This window comes from Urocitellus parryii, chromosome X, assembly GCF_045843805.1.
Source record: "Urocitellus parryii isolate mUroPar1 chromosome X, mUroPar1.hap1, whole genome shotgun sequence".
Classification (NCBI taxonomy): Eukaryota; Metazoa; Chordata; class Mammalia; order Rodentia; family Sciuridae; genus Urocitellus; species Urocitellus parryii.
The window spans coordinates 61,998,394-62,010,978 of NC_135547.1; positions in this window are offsets into that span (position 1 = coordinate 61,998,394).

Genomic DNA, 12,585 nt, shown 5'->3' on the forward strand with positions numbered 1-12,585 from the left:
CAGCATATAGTGGTTAGCTCACCATACAAAAGTTGTTTTAAGACTCCTTGTCAAGGTTTTGATACTTTGATAGAAAGGTATTTCCTGTGCTTTTCTCCTCTAGTGGTTAGTAGTTATTCAAGACAGTGAAATCCAGGCTTAATTTTTTTTTACAAAATGTTACCAACTACATAGTTCATACAACAACTCTGATATTCCTTCGGAGTTGAACTTAGCAATGTCAAAGATGAGGAGTAAGTGAGTTCTTTTTACTCCCTTAATAAGTCGTAAATGTCCTAAATTAGATTTCTCTGCCTCTTTCTACAACATATTTTTCTTCTTTTGTCATTTCATCAACCAAACATAAGAACTGCCCTTTGGGGCCTGGGGTTGTGGAACAGTAGTAGAGCTGCTTGCCTAGCATGTGTGAGGCACTGGGTTCGATACTCAGCACCACATAAAAATAAATAAGTAAATAAAGGTTTAAAAAATTAAACCTTTAAAAAAAGAACTGCCCTTTGAATCTCTTCATACTGTTTTAATTTTAAATTGCATGAGGACAAAATGCTAAGAAGTTGTGATGGCAGTTGCTTTTGGAATACAGCAATAAGAATCTCTAATAGATTGGAACTTCTGCATCCACAAAACATTTTTGAAAGATATCAAATTGTTTTGGCTTTACTGGTACAATTGTGGGAAGAAAATAAAGGCAAAACGAACAATTCTGAAGAGAGCAGAAGCAGAAAAGTATTGCTTCTCACAAAAATAGAACTGCAATGACAGAAATGTTTGTATTTACAAGTATTTTTAAATTAAAAAAAATGTTCAACAGGTGTTTTGACAGAAATAGCTATTAAAAATGTGTCGAGATAACTTGTCTATGTTAACTTACTATGATTAAAATTTCCAGTGAACAGATTTGATGTTAAGGAAAGTTTTATTTGAAATAGCTCTAATTCCATTAAAAATCCTACATTATAAAGGCTTTTTCATTCAGAGAATGATTTGGAGTTTTCAGAAATGTGACACTACATAGATGTTTTATATTTAAGAAATTCTGCAATATAAAAAGTGAAAAGTTGAACATTCGCTTAGACTCTAATCATTGTGATACTGAAAAACAAACATACTTTGATAACTTTGGATAACTTTGATAACTTTAGAAAAGGTAAGAATTAAATTTTAATTACTACCAGAGATTAAGGTTCAAATTCTAGTAGAAATACTAGGGATTCAAATTGGCCAGTGATCACTGAAGTGTTAAAGTCTCTTAGAAGCTTTCAATACACAAAAGACCCATGGTTTCATTATTTGAATTCCTTTCCATTGCAGTCCCCTAGAAAGTAGACTTAGTAATTTTCTTAAGTGATACTTGTAATTTAAAGATTTAGTCATCTAGATCCAAGACTCCAGGTGTTGTGTCCTTAGGTTTTCTTGATCTTTTGATTACTCAGTTTTATTGCTGCTATTTCTATTATTATTATATATGCTTTGAGACTGAGACAAATTGCACACAGAGTGTTTGTTTCTATCCCTTTCTGACTTTAATGTCTTCCCTAAGCCAAATATATTTCTAAATAAGGCTAGATTTCTACAAGGCCAGAGGAAGCCTTGCATGTCAACACCCTGTAAGTTTGGAATTATATGAAGCAATATAAAATCATAAAGGCTGCAGTAAACAGGGTACCCTTGGGAAATGAGAGACCCTGCATTAAAACTAAGAAAATATTCAAGGTTTGTGAATTAATACCAGAGAGGAGCCAAACACCACAGAAATTATGAATAAAATTGGTACAAGCAGATACCATATCTCATCAGAACAAGAAGTTCTAGATGCCTCTAGATGCCTAATTCCAATGGAATGATTTGAGACCTAAGTGTAGCTTCTCATACACTGAAATGCTATAAAATTCTTAGCCTTAATTAGAAATTTACATTTTTTCCTAATTTATGCTCAGTTTGGAGAGAAGCATGCTCATCTGTGAATTTAGGCCAAACATTCTACTTCATTTCACACTGTCAGTGAAATGAATATACCATTTTCATTAAATATATATATACACAAACTTATGCAGGACTGCAAAATATCCAAAATGTTTGCACGGGATGGTTTTCAGAACAGGCATTCAAGCAAATCCCAAGGTAATAAATGGAATTATTTGAAACACTCAACCATCTGAAGTTATGACCTCTACTATGGCCTCTAATAGGAACTTCCCAAGAGCCCTCTAAGGTTCATTTTTAGGCAAACAATCAAAGGAAATTGATTAGGCAAGGCAATAAATGTGAAACAAAAACATTCATATAACTGAGGACTTAATTGGCTAAAACCTACATGTATCCTATTCATGTATCCTATATGTTTTCCTAGGAAACTGGCTTTGAAATGATCATCTGAAATGTGTTTTATTTATTTTATGTTTTTGTGTTGCTGAGGATCAAACCCAGGGCCTCATGCATGCTAGGCAAACACTCTATCACTGAGCCACAACCCCAGCCCTACAGTGTATCTTTCTCTCTTTCACTTGCAATGTTAAATTCAAGATGAGTTACATGGGTCGCAAAGGTGGGAAATCACTTGAACAAGAGGAGAATTGGTCAAAACCTGAGAAGTAAAACAAAATCAGATGCTTAAAGAAAAAAAATGAACATTTTCTAGCTGAAATAAAATAATAATAATTCTCAAAGTTCTCAGAAAGTCTAAGTACTTACCTACTTTTAACATAAGATACCCCCATACTGCACTGTCCCAGGGGGAGGAGATAGGTCCTCTTTAAGTTCTGTGTCTCAACTTATTGTTCCCTTTCAAATCTTAGGCTATTCAAATTCAAGCTATTCTACTTCAGCTGGATTCCCACTGCTAGTAGGTAGCCTTTTATTCATTTTGTTGACTTCCTTTTGAATTCCCAGTAGCTGACATCCGGACTCTTTTCTACTTTTTCCAAGCTACCCTCCCCTTAACTCTCATCAGCTGTTGCCTCCCACTTCTCAATGATTTTACCACAAAGTGATTCCATAGAAGTTCTCCCAACCTCCCTTCTTTCCTCATAAGAAGTCCTTTTTGTCTTCTCTCTTTTGCTCTCCTACTTTCCTCATCCCTCAGAAAATAAGAAGTTTCCTCCACTGCCTTTATTTACATAATTGATTCCTTTATCTCCTTCAGTTCATGACTCTTATTAGTTTTATTCTCACTCCTCTCTTTTGCATCTCCTTTCTCCCAAACTCTCCTTGCACTTTCCCTTTTAGACACATTATGTTCATATCCTTGAACATTATAGAAAATGTTCAAGGGTATGAATCAAAACAAATAAATAAAAGCTCTCCTCAATCGTCACAAGTCATTCTCACACTGTGGTCCCTGAACTACCCACAGTAACATATCTGAGTACTTGATAGACACAAAAACTCTTTGGCCCTACCCCAAGACCTACTGAATCAGAAATTCTGGGAGTGAGGTCCAGAAATCTGTGATTTAAAACAAGAACTGTAAAAGTGATTCTGATACAGGTTTGAGATTGTTTTGCCCTGAAGTTACTGTCTTTTCTTAAACTTTTATTTAAAAAAAAAAATCTAAAACTGTTTCCCTTCTTTATTACTGCTACTCTTCTGGGTCTTATTGGCAATTTGATTTCTGCTTAACACTTAGCTGAAAATAATCTACCAGAGGTGATCGTTGACCTCCTAAATGCCAATTCTGACATTGTTTTCTAAATCCTTATCCTTTGATATTCTGCAGCATTTTACACTATCAATATCCTTCTTGAGCCCCATCCCTTGGATTTCTGACTTTTCAACAATTCCAATATTCCCTTTCCCTACATTTTTTTTTTCCTTTTCATGCCCTTGCTCTTGACACTGGAATTTTACAGCTCTTAATGTCTACACCCTTACTTGTGACAATTTTATGAGCTCTCTATAGCTTCAAAAACCTTCAAATTACAGATTAATCTTATCCCTATCTTTCTTTAACTCTCCTATAGAATGCTTATTCTTATTAGCTTTGTCCACTATGGTTTTGTTAGTTTGTTTTGTTGTTTTGTTTTGGGGGGGTTGTGAAGGTTTGGGGAGGGGCTTTTTTGGGTCTGGAGATTGAACCCAGGGCCTTACAGATGGTTAAAAAATATAAAAAGCACTCTACTACTGAGGTATATCCCCAACCCTTTTTATTATTTGTTTTGAGACAGGTTCTTGTTCAGTGGCTAAGGCTGGTCTCAAACATTTGATATACCTGCCTCAGCCTCTTGAGCAGCTGAGATATAGGTATGTGCCACCACTCCTGGCATAATACCTCTTAATGGCCCTACTTTCAGGTATTTCCTCTTCCAATCTAGTTAGTATATCAGGTTATTTCTTTCTAAAGTTTAATCTACTCTTTAGAAAATTCATTACACCCCTCTAGGTACCAATTGAACTTCAGACTTTTTTAGACAGACATTTAACTCTTCTTTGATTTACCTTTTTATCCTGTCCTTCAATACTCCCTGACATGTTGCCAGTATGCGTATAAATGAGTATTACTTTCTACTACTCATAACCTCATTTACCTTCCTACCCTGGAGCTAATTGCTCATGTTATTTTTTCTACATGGCATGTGTTGCTGTACATCTCCTCATCTCCACTCACTCAAATCCAAAACACTTTTTAAAACTAATGTCCAATTCTCCTCCATGAAGAATTTCCTCATTTCTTTTCTTTCCAGCCAGAAATGGGCTTTACCTTTTCTGAACTCTCAAAGTACTTTGTGCCTCACTTAAGGCAGTTAAAACATGCTTCTGATATACTTTGTACCTCAGTCTTAGGTCATCTCCTAGAATAAGGTTGTCAGATTAGGGAGCACTTGTACCTTAATGTGATATTTCAAGTGCAAACCATTGTGCCTGACTCATAGTGTTTATTAAATGAATGAATACATGGATGTGGTGTCTTGTTATATTTTACTTTGGCTTGCTGTGTGCTTTTTACAAATTGAAAGTTTGTGGCAAGCCTGAATAGAGAAAGACTATTAATACCATTTTTTTCAACAGTATGTGCTTACTATGTCTTTTTAATGAAATCTTTTTAATAAGGTATGTACATTTTTAGACATGATGTTGATCACACACTTAAGAGACTACATTATTGTGTAAATCTAACTTTCCTATGTACTGGGAAAACAAAAAATTATGTGAGTCTTTATTCCAACATTTGCTTTAATGTGATGATCTGGCATCAAACCTGCAATATCTCCAAGGTAGGCCTATATACCTCGGATACCTTGTTAAGCTATATAAATGTTGGTTATTGCTCATTCTGAAGCAGAGACAAAGAGATTGGTGTGTTTTAAATTTTTTTCTTAAAAGAATGACAATTTGGCTTCTTGGCAGATAGATCTTTTTCATGATGACTGTTTTCTCAGATTACTTAATATTTTAATTTTTATTTATCTAAGCATTAATTCACTCATATATGCTTATTTTAAATGTAATATATTTATACAGTACTCCTGCCCTTATCCAATTTCATGTTCCACAGTTTCAGTTACCCAGAATCAAAATCCAAAAATGTTAAATGAAAAATTCCAGAAATAAACTATTCATAAGTTTTAAATTGCACTGAGAGGCATAAAGAAGTCTCATATTTTCCTGCTCCATCCTACCCCATCCTGCCCAGGAGGTTGAATCATCCCTTCGAGCCTATCCAAGTTATATTGTACCCTATTTGCCCATTAGTCACTTAGTAATCATCTTGGTTTTGATATTGACTGTTCTGGAGGTATCACAGAACTTGAGTTCAAGTAACCCCTACTTTGCTTAATTACTGGCCCCCAAAACTCAAGAGTAATGTTGGCAATTTGAATATGCCAAAGAGTAGTTGTACATTGCTTTCTTTAAGTGTAATGTAAAAGTTCCTGGCTTAATAAAGAAAAAAAAATTGTATGTTGAAAGAGCTAAGATGTATAATATAATGTGATATTTTGAGAGAGACTCCCAATTTCCATAACTTTTATTATAGTATATTGTCATAATTATTCTGTATTTTATTATTGTTGTTAATCGCTTACTGTGCCTGATTTATAAATTAAATTTATGAAAGGTATGTTTGCATAAAAAACATAGCATATTATGATATTTGGCACTATCTAGGGTTTCACACATCCGTTGGGACTCTTAGAACAACATATCCTCCATAAATAAAGGCGGCCTACTAGATTGTGTTGTGTTTGTTTCTATGAAACCTAAAGAAATTACTTGTTATACATCTGTAATAAATGTATTAGAAAGATCACAAATAATTTTTTACTTTCTCCAAGTAAAATTATTTATTTGTTTTAATGGAAAATATATAAATCTCTATGTGAATCTTACTAATTTTTTATTTTACATGTTCTAAATAAGAGTATCTTGACTGAGGGAGTATGTCACTCATATAACTATTTCGAATCACTGCTGGAAGATGATAAAATGGCACAAGGTTAAGGCATAAATTTATTGTTATTTGCAAAAGAACCAGTTCTGATGTGGAACTATAAAGGAAATATTGTTTCACTTCTTTATGAATAGGAGGGAAATAAGTAGTTTTCTCTGGGAAAATATAAACATGAGGGTATGTATATTCTCAGTAGCAGAGCACTATGAAATAATTGCCTTTTGTTTTTGTTGTATTTTCTTCTGCAAAAATGGGTAAAGAAAGCCAGTAAGGGTGTTTTATTGAAAATGTAGCTAAAGCCAGACTGCCTGCATCCAAAACCTACCTTTCAGTTTACTAGCTAAGTAATAGTTCTTCCCCACACTTTTAAATGTGTGCATTATGGTTGTACCCAATGATGGGATTTGTTGTTACATATTCATACATGCACACAATATAAGAATACAATTTGTCCAGTATCACTCCACAGCATTTACCCCATCCCTTCCCTCCTCCCACTTCTTGTACCCTTTCCTCTATTTGATCCCCTTTTGATTTTCATAAGATTCCCTTCACCTTTATTTTCCCATTTCCTCTCTAGTTTCCACATAGGAGAGAAAACCTACATCCCTTGACCTTCTCAGTTTGACTTAATTCACTTTATAAAGTGTTTTAAAATTCCATCCATTTGCCTACCAATGACATAATTTCCTTTTTTCAATATGGCTGAATAAAATTCCATTGTGTATATATGCCATGTTTTCTTCTTCCATTCATTCACTGATGGACACCTTGGCTGGTTCCATAGTTAAGTTATTGTGAATATTGCTGCTATAAACATGGATATAATGTATCACTGTAGTAAGATTACTTTAATTATTCAGGATAAATACCGAGAAGTGGTATTCTTAAATTGTGTGAATGTATGACTATGTAACAACAAATCCCATGAGTCATAAGATGGTTCTACTCCTAGTCTTTTGAGGATGCTCCATACTGATTTCCATAATGGTTGTACCAATGTACAAGCCCACCAAGATTGTAAAAGTGTTTCTTTTTCTCCACATCTTTACTGACATTTATTAGTGTTTGTACTCTTGATGACTGCCACTCTGACTGATATGAAATAGAATCTGAGTGTAGTTTTGATTACTTCATATATTTGTTGACTATTTGTATTTCTTCTTTTGAGAAATGTCTACTTGATTCATTTGCCAATTTATAAATTGGGTTATTTTATTTTGGGTGTATTTTTTTTAGTTCTTTATATATTCTAGATATTAATCCTCTGTCAGAAGTGTAGGTAGCAAAGATTTTCTCCCATTCCGTAGGCTCTGTCTTCCATTCCTGGTTGTTTCCTTTGTCTAGCTGGGTAATCTTGAGCAAAATACTTAATCACTCTTTGCCTTAATTTCCTGATGGATAAAATTGTAACAACAATAATAATAATAGTAATAATAATCATCTTCATAGGGCTCTGTGAAATTGCAAAAGTTAACATGTACAACATGCCATTTATAAATTGCCTAGAATAATTCCTGTCACAGGATAAGTGCATTCACTATTAACTGCTTTCATATTTCTTTGATTTTTTTCAAAAGTTCAATTTCAATATATAAAAAAATGTAACTCTTCTAGTTAGAAATAATTAGAAAATTATAGGAAGGGGGATGCTGATAAGTGGTAATAGAAAAGGGAATTGAAGAGGAGACAAAGTCGAAATATACATTTGGATATTCAAGATGGAGGCAAGGATTCAAAAAGCAGAGGGAAAGTAACCCAAGCTTTTGATTGTTTTCAGGACTCTAGGAAGAAGGAAGGAGAAGAAATGAAGACAAGAGGATTTGACATTTTGTTTTAGAACTCAGCTAAACTGGGTTGCTTTTCAAAGATTAGCACAATTTTTTTTTCATCTCTAACTTCCAGGGTTCTATCTTCTCCGAGATTTTGGCTTAAGAAAATGACTCTTTGTCATAGCACCTGAAAGGCCTTGAGCATTTGAAGAGTGCACTAGACACAGAGGAACACTGTTACCACCTACTGACATACAAATGACCATTATTAAAGTGAAACAAGATGATAAACTTCTCCTTGAAACCAAAAGAGGAGAGGGCAAGAAGACAGAAGTCCTGAACAGTTTCTTATGAACAAAGTATGATAAATGAACACTGATCACACTGTCCTCAGTATTAGTCATTTGTCATGGGTGGAAAAAAGCTACAGTAAATCTGACTCTTGATATGCTAGAGTCATAAGAGCTTTGTAGGTGCACTTATGGGTTTGATCATTTTAAATTTGAATGTCTAAATGTTCAAGTTCCTCAAACATGATTTCTCCTATTAGAGAGACTTTTAGGAACTGGCTTTATGATTGGAAAAGGACCCACTTACTTTACTTCTTACTTATTTCAACTGCCTATTAATGATTTCTAATGATGTAAGAAGATAAAATGGAAACATTTCAAATGGATTCAGAATAAAATACACATGTTTGTTGAGTTTTAATTTTTGATAAAGAATTTTAAAAATCGTAAGTCACTAATAACATATTCTATCAAAATGAGGGCTGGCCTAGATCCTTCATCTGAACACTTAAATGTCAACTGGGTCTCATTTTGTCCATTTATCATTCATCTACTTAGTGTTTTTCTTCTTTTCCTCCAGTGCTTGGGATGGAACCCAAGATATCCCACATGCCAGGCAATTTGGAGAAGGGAAGTAGGAAAAGGAAATTAAAGCTCTGCCCCTGTCAGCACCCAGCTGGCCATTATAGCACCCAGGGAGTTCCTTCTTGAAGTCAGACAGCTCTCTATCAGTCTGGAGGAAAGGGATACAGCCCATGTTGGAAATTGGTGCACACACACTAAGATGGTGGGAAACTGCATTAACCACCCAAATACATAATACAGGAGAAAGGATGTTCCCAGGTCAAATATAAAAACTCTCCCTGGAGGAGACACCAGACCATTTCCTTTCTTGGAGGTGATCTGCTCCATGTAGAGGCATTAATAAACCCTTTATGTATTTTCTAACTGTGTCTCTTGACTGAAGTCTTTCTTTTCAGAGGACAAAAAACAAAGAAATCCTCCACCTGGTAATTCTACCACTGAGTAACATACTCAGCCCAACCATTTAGCTTCAATTGAACTTATATACAAAAATAAACAGGAAGCCTTGGCTGGTACTGTACTCTTTCATGCTGTCTGGATTCCAGAATAGTACAGATTGCATAAACATAACAAAAAAAAGTTCCACCTAAACATTAGTTTTCACCAGTTCCTATCCACTATTTCTTCTCACAGACATACTTAACCCAAGAGCTACTTGAGACCCCTCCAGATGCAGGCATCAGAGTTAGCAGACATATTTGTCAGAGACAGCTTTTATCTAAAATCCTGCCTCCGGTCATCTCCATCAAGTGTATAAATCCATTTGTAGAAATAAACAATCCATACATATGCCTGGTCCATAAAAGAACTCAATTCTCAGTTTATATCCAAGTTAAACATAGCACATGAAATATTGTTTAACATCTTAACTGACCAGGCACTGAAATAGAACTGTTAATATTGACAATGGACCAGAAAGCCAAAAAGAGTCTGCTGTATATAAATTATATATTTTACTATAATTTTCTATAAATGCATATATAATCCATGTTTCTCTGGATTGTAAATTATAATGGGTTTAAGAGACACAGAAAACTAACAGAAAATATGCTTTCAGAAAGAATATTGTTTAAATAATAGAAACCTGATCACTACATCTTTAGAGTTAGGTGACAGTTATACCCACAAAAACAAATGGAGAAAAAGATAGCCAAGTGAGGGTTTAATTTTCCCCCCATTTACCAATTAGGATGTTGATTTCTTCTTTGCTTTCACTTACAGCCTATCCATTATCTGTTTCTAAAAGCAATTATGGAAATAATATCCTCTCAGAAGTAAAAAAAAAAAAAAAGAAACCATAGTTTGTGGTGTGATATTGGAAGCAGTTGAGATTTTAGCTCTAGTAATATTATTGAAATCAAGCCCAGGTTAATGGAAGCCTTCAGGACAGAAGAAACAGTCTTACATTGTAAGAAATAAATGAACTCTTTGCTGCATCTAGTGACCTACACTAAATAGAATTGTTTTTTTTTAGTTTATTGGTTCTTTTTAGTTACACATGACATTAGAATCCATTTTGATATAATTATACAAGTATGGAATATATCTTATTGTAGTTAGGACTCCATTCTTTAAAAATTCATTCATATATACAATACATACTAAGTTTAACTATACTAAGTTGGGGCCCATAGGAAGATAGGAAAAAGTTATTATCTAGTAGAGTGATGCTAATGGACTTTTTTCCTTTCTGAACTCCCTTCTTCTGGACATTCTTCTTATTCCAGTCTGTACCCCATCCAGGTTTCAATGAATCTTTATATTTCTTTTCACCATTCTGCTACAAATTGCCTCCACTGCAGACAGTTATACATGATATTCTCTAAACCTACATTTCCAAATCACAGTGTATACTGTTCCTCTGCCTAAGGTACCCTTTTTCTAAAAATATCTCTTAGAAAAAGTAACATTTTACACTGTTAGTGACATAGGAAATTAGTAAATCACTTATGGAAGTCAGTATGGAGGTTTCTCAAAAGACCAGGAATGGAACCCATCATATGACCCAGCTATCCCACTCCTCAGTGTATGTCTAAAATAACTAAAATCAGCATATTATAGTGATTCGGGCATACCTATGTTTATGGCAGCACAATTCACAATAGCCAAATTATGCCACTTGCCTAGGTGTCCATCAGTGAATGAATGGAAAAAGAAACTGTGGTATATATATACACAATGCATTTTATTTAGCAATAAAGAAAAATGAAATTATGTCATTTTACTGGTAAATGGATAGAACTTGAGAACACTATGTTAAGTGAAATAAACAGATTCAAAAGATCAAGGATCATATTTTTTTCTCTTATATGTTAACAATAGAGAGGAAAAAGGGAAAAGAAAAGTGGAGGGAATTTATGAAAATCAAAGGGAGATCAGTAGAATAGAGGGGAAAGACCAGCAAGAGAAAAGAGGGAAGGGAAAGGGGAAATACTGAAGAATCATATTGATCAAATTACTATGTTATATTGTGTACATTTATAACTATGTAACAATAAACCCCTCCACTATGTACAATTAAAAATCACCAATAAAATGTGGAAAATTATCTTTGCTTATGAAAAGCTATCCTCCAAAATATTTAGTTTGCCTTAAAGTTTTGCTCACTACTACAGATAGAGGTGAAACTACATTCTTCAGAAACCTAAAAAATACATTTGCATCATAAAATTATCTTCTATTTTCTTCAAGATCAACATTTAGCACATATTTGTTTCATTTGTACTATGAACAATATTTTCTTAGACATTGTACAGATTGTGCAATTAAGATCTAAAAGCTGCATAGTTCTAGAAAATAATCACTGCTCATCTCAGAAATATATAATTAAATGGCATATTTAAATAAATAAATCTTGATCTAATGCTTTTATATCTTGGACAGTCTCTTAAAGGAGACTTCTAATCAGCTTAATACTAATATATTCAAGCACATTCTATTTCAGTTTGGATCAACACTTATTACCCAAAATTAATTTTTTCTGTTTTTAAATAAAACTGATGAATTCAAATGTCTGCATATTAACAGAAAAACGATCTCCTCTTCTGCATAATGAAGTGTATAGTATTAATGTGTGCATAATGTAAAATCAATAAATAATTAATTACCACTGATTGTAATTGAATGTTTTCATAATTTTATTGTCAGCCATGATAAATAATTAGTACATTTATACTGCACTAAATTAATTAGTGTGTCATTTCTATTACATACATCAGCAGTGAAGTAATGCAGTGTCATCTGTTTCTAATGTTTGAAAGATACGATATCACTTATTAAGTAAAAGCAGGAGTTACTAGTGGTATTTTCAGTGATTAGCAATCATAGTGGTATCCTGAAGGAGATCTAATAAAAGCATTTATATTTCTCACAAAAACTAAATTTAATTCACTGCTAATGATAAGTAATGATATTTGGGCATAAATCCTTTCTTTCTCGGGAAATAATTTGAGGAATTCTTTTGTTACATTGCTGTATCATGCTGAATGCTTATCAGTTAGCAATGATAGGCTATTCCTCTGCCACACTTACAAGATGAAGACAGTAAAGATGC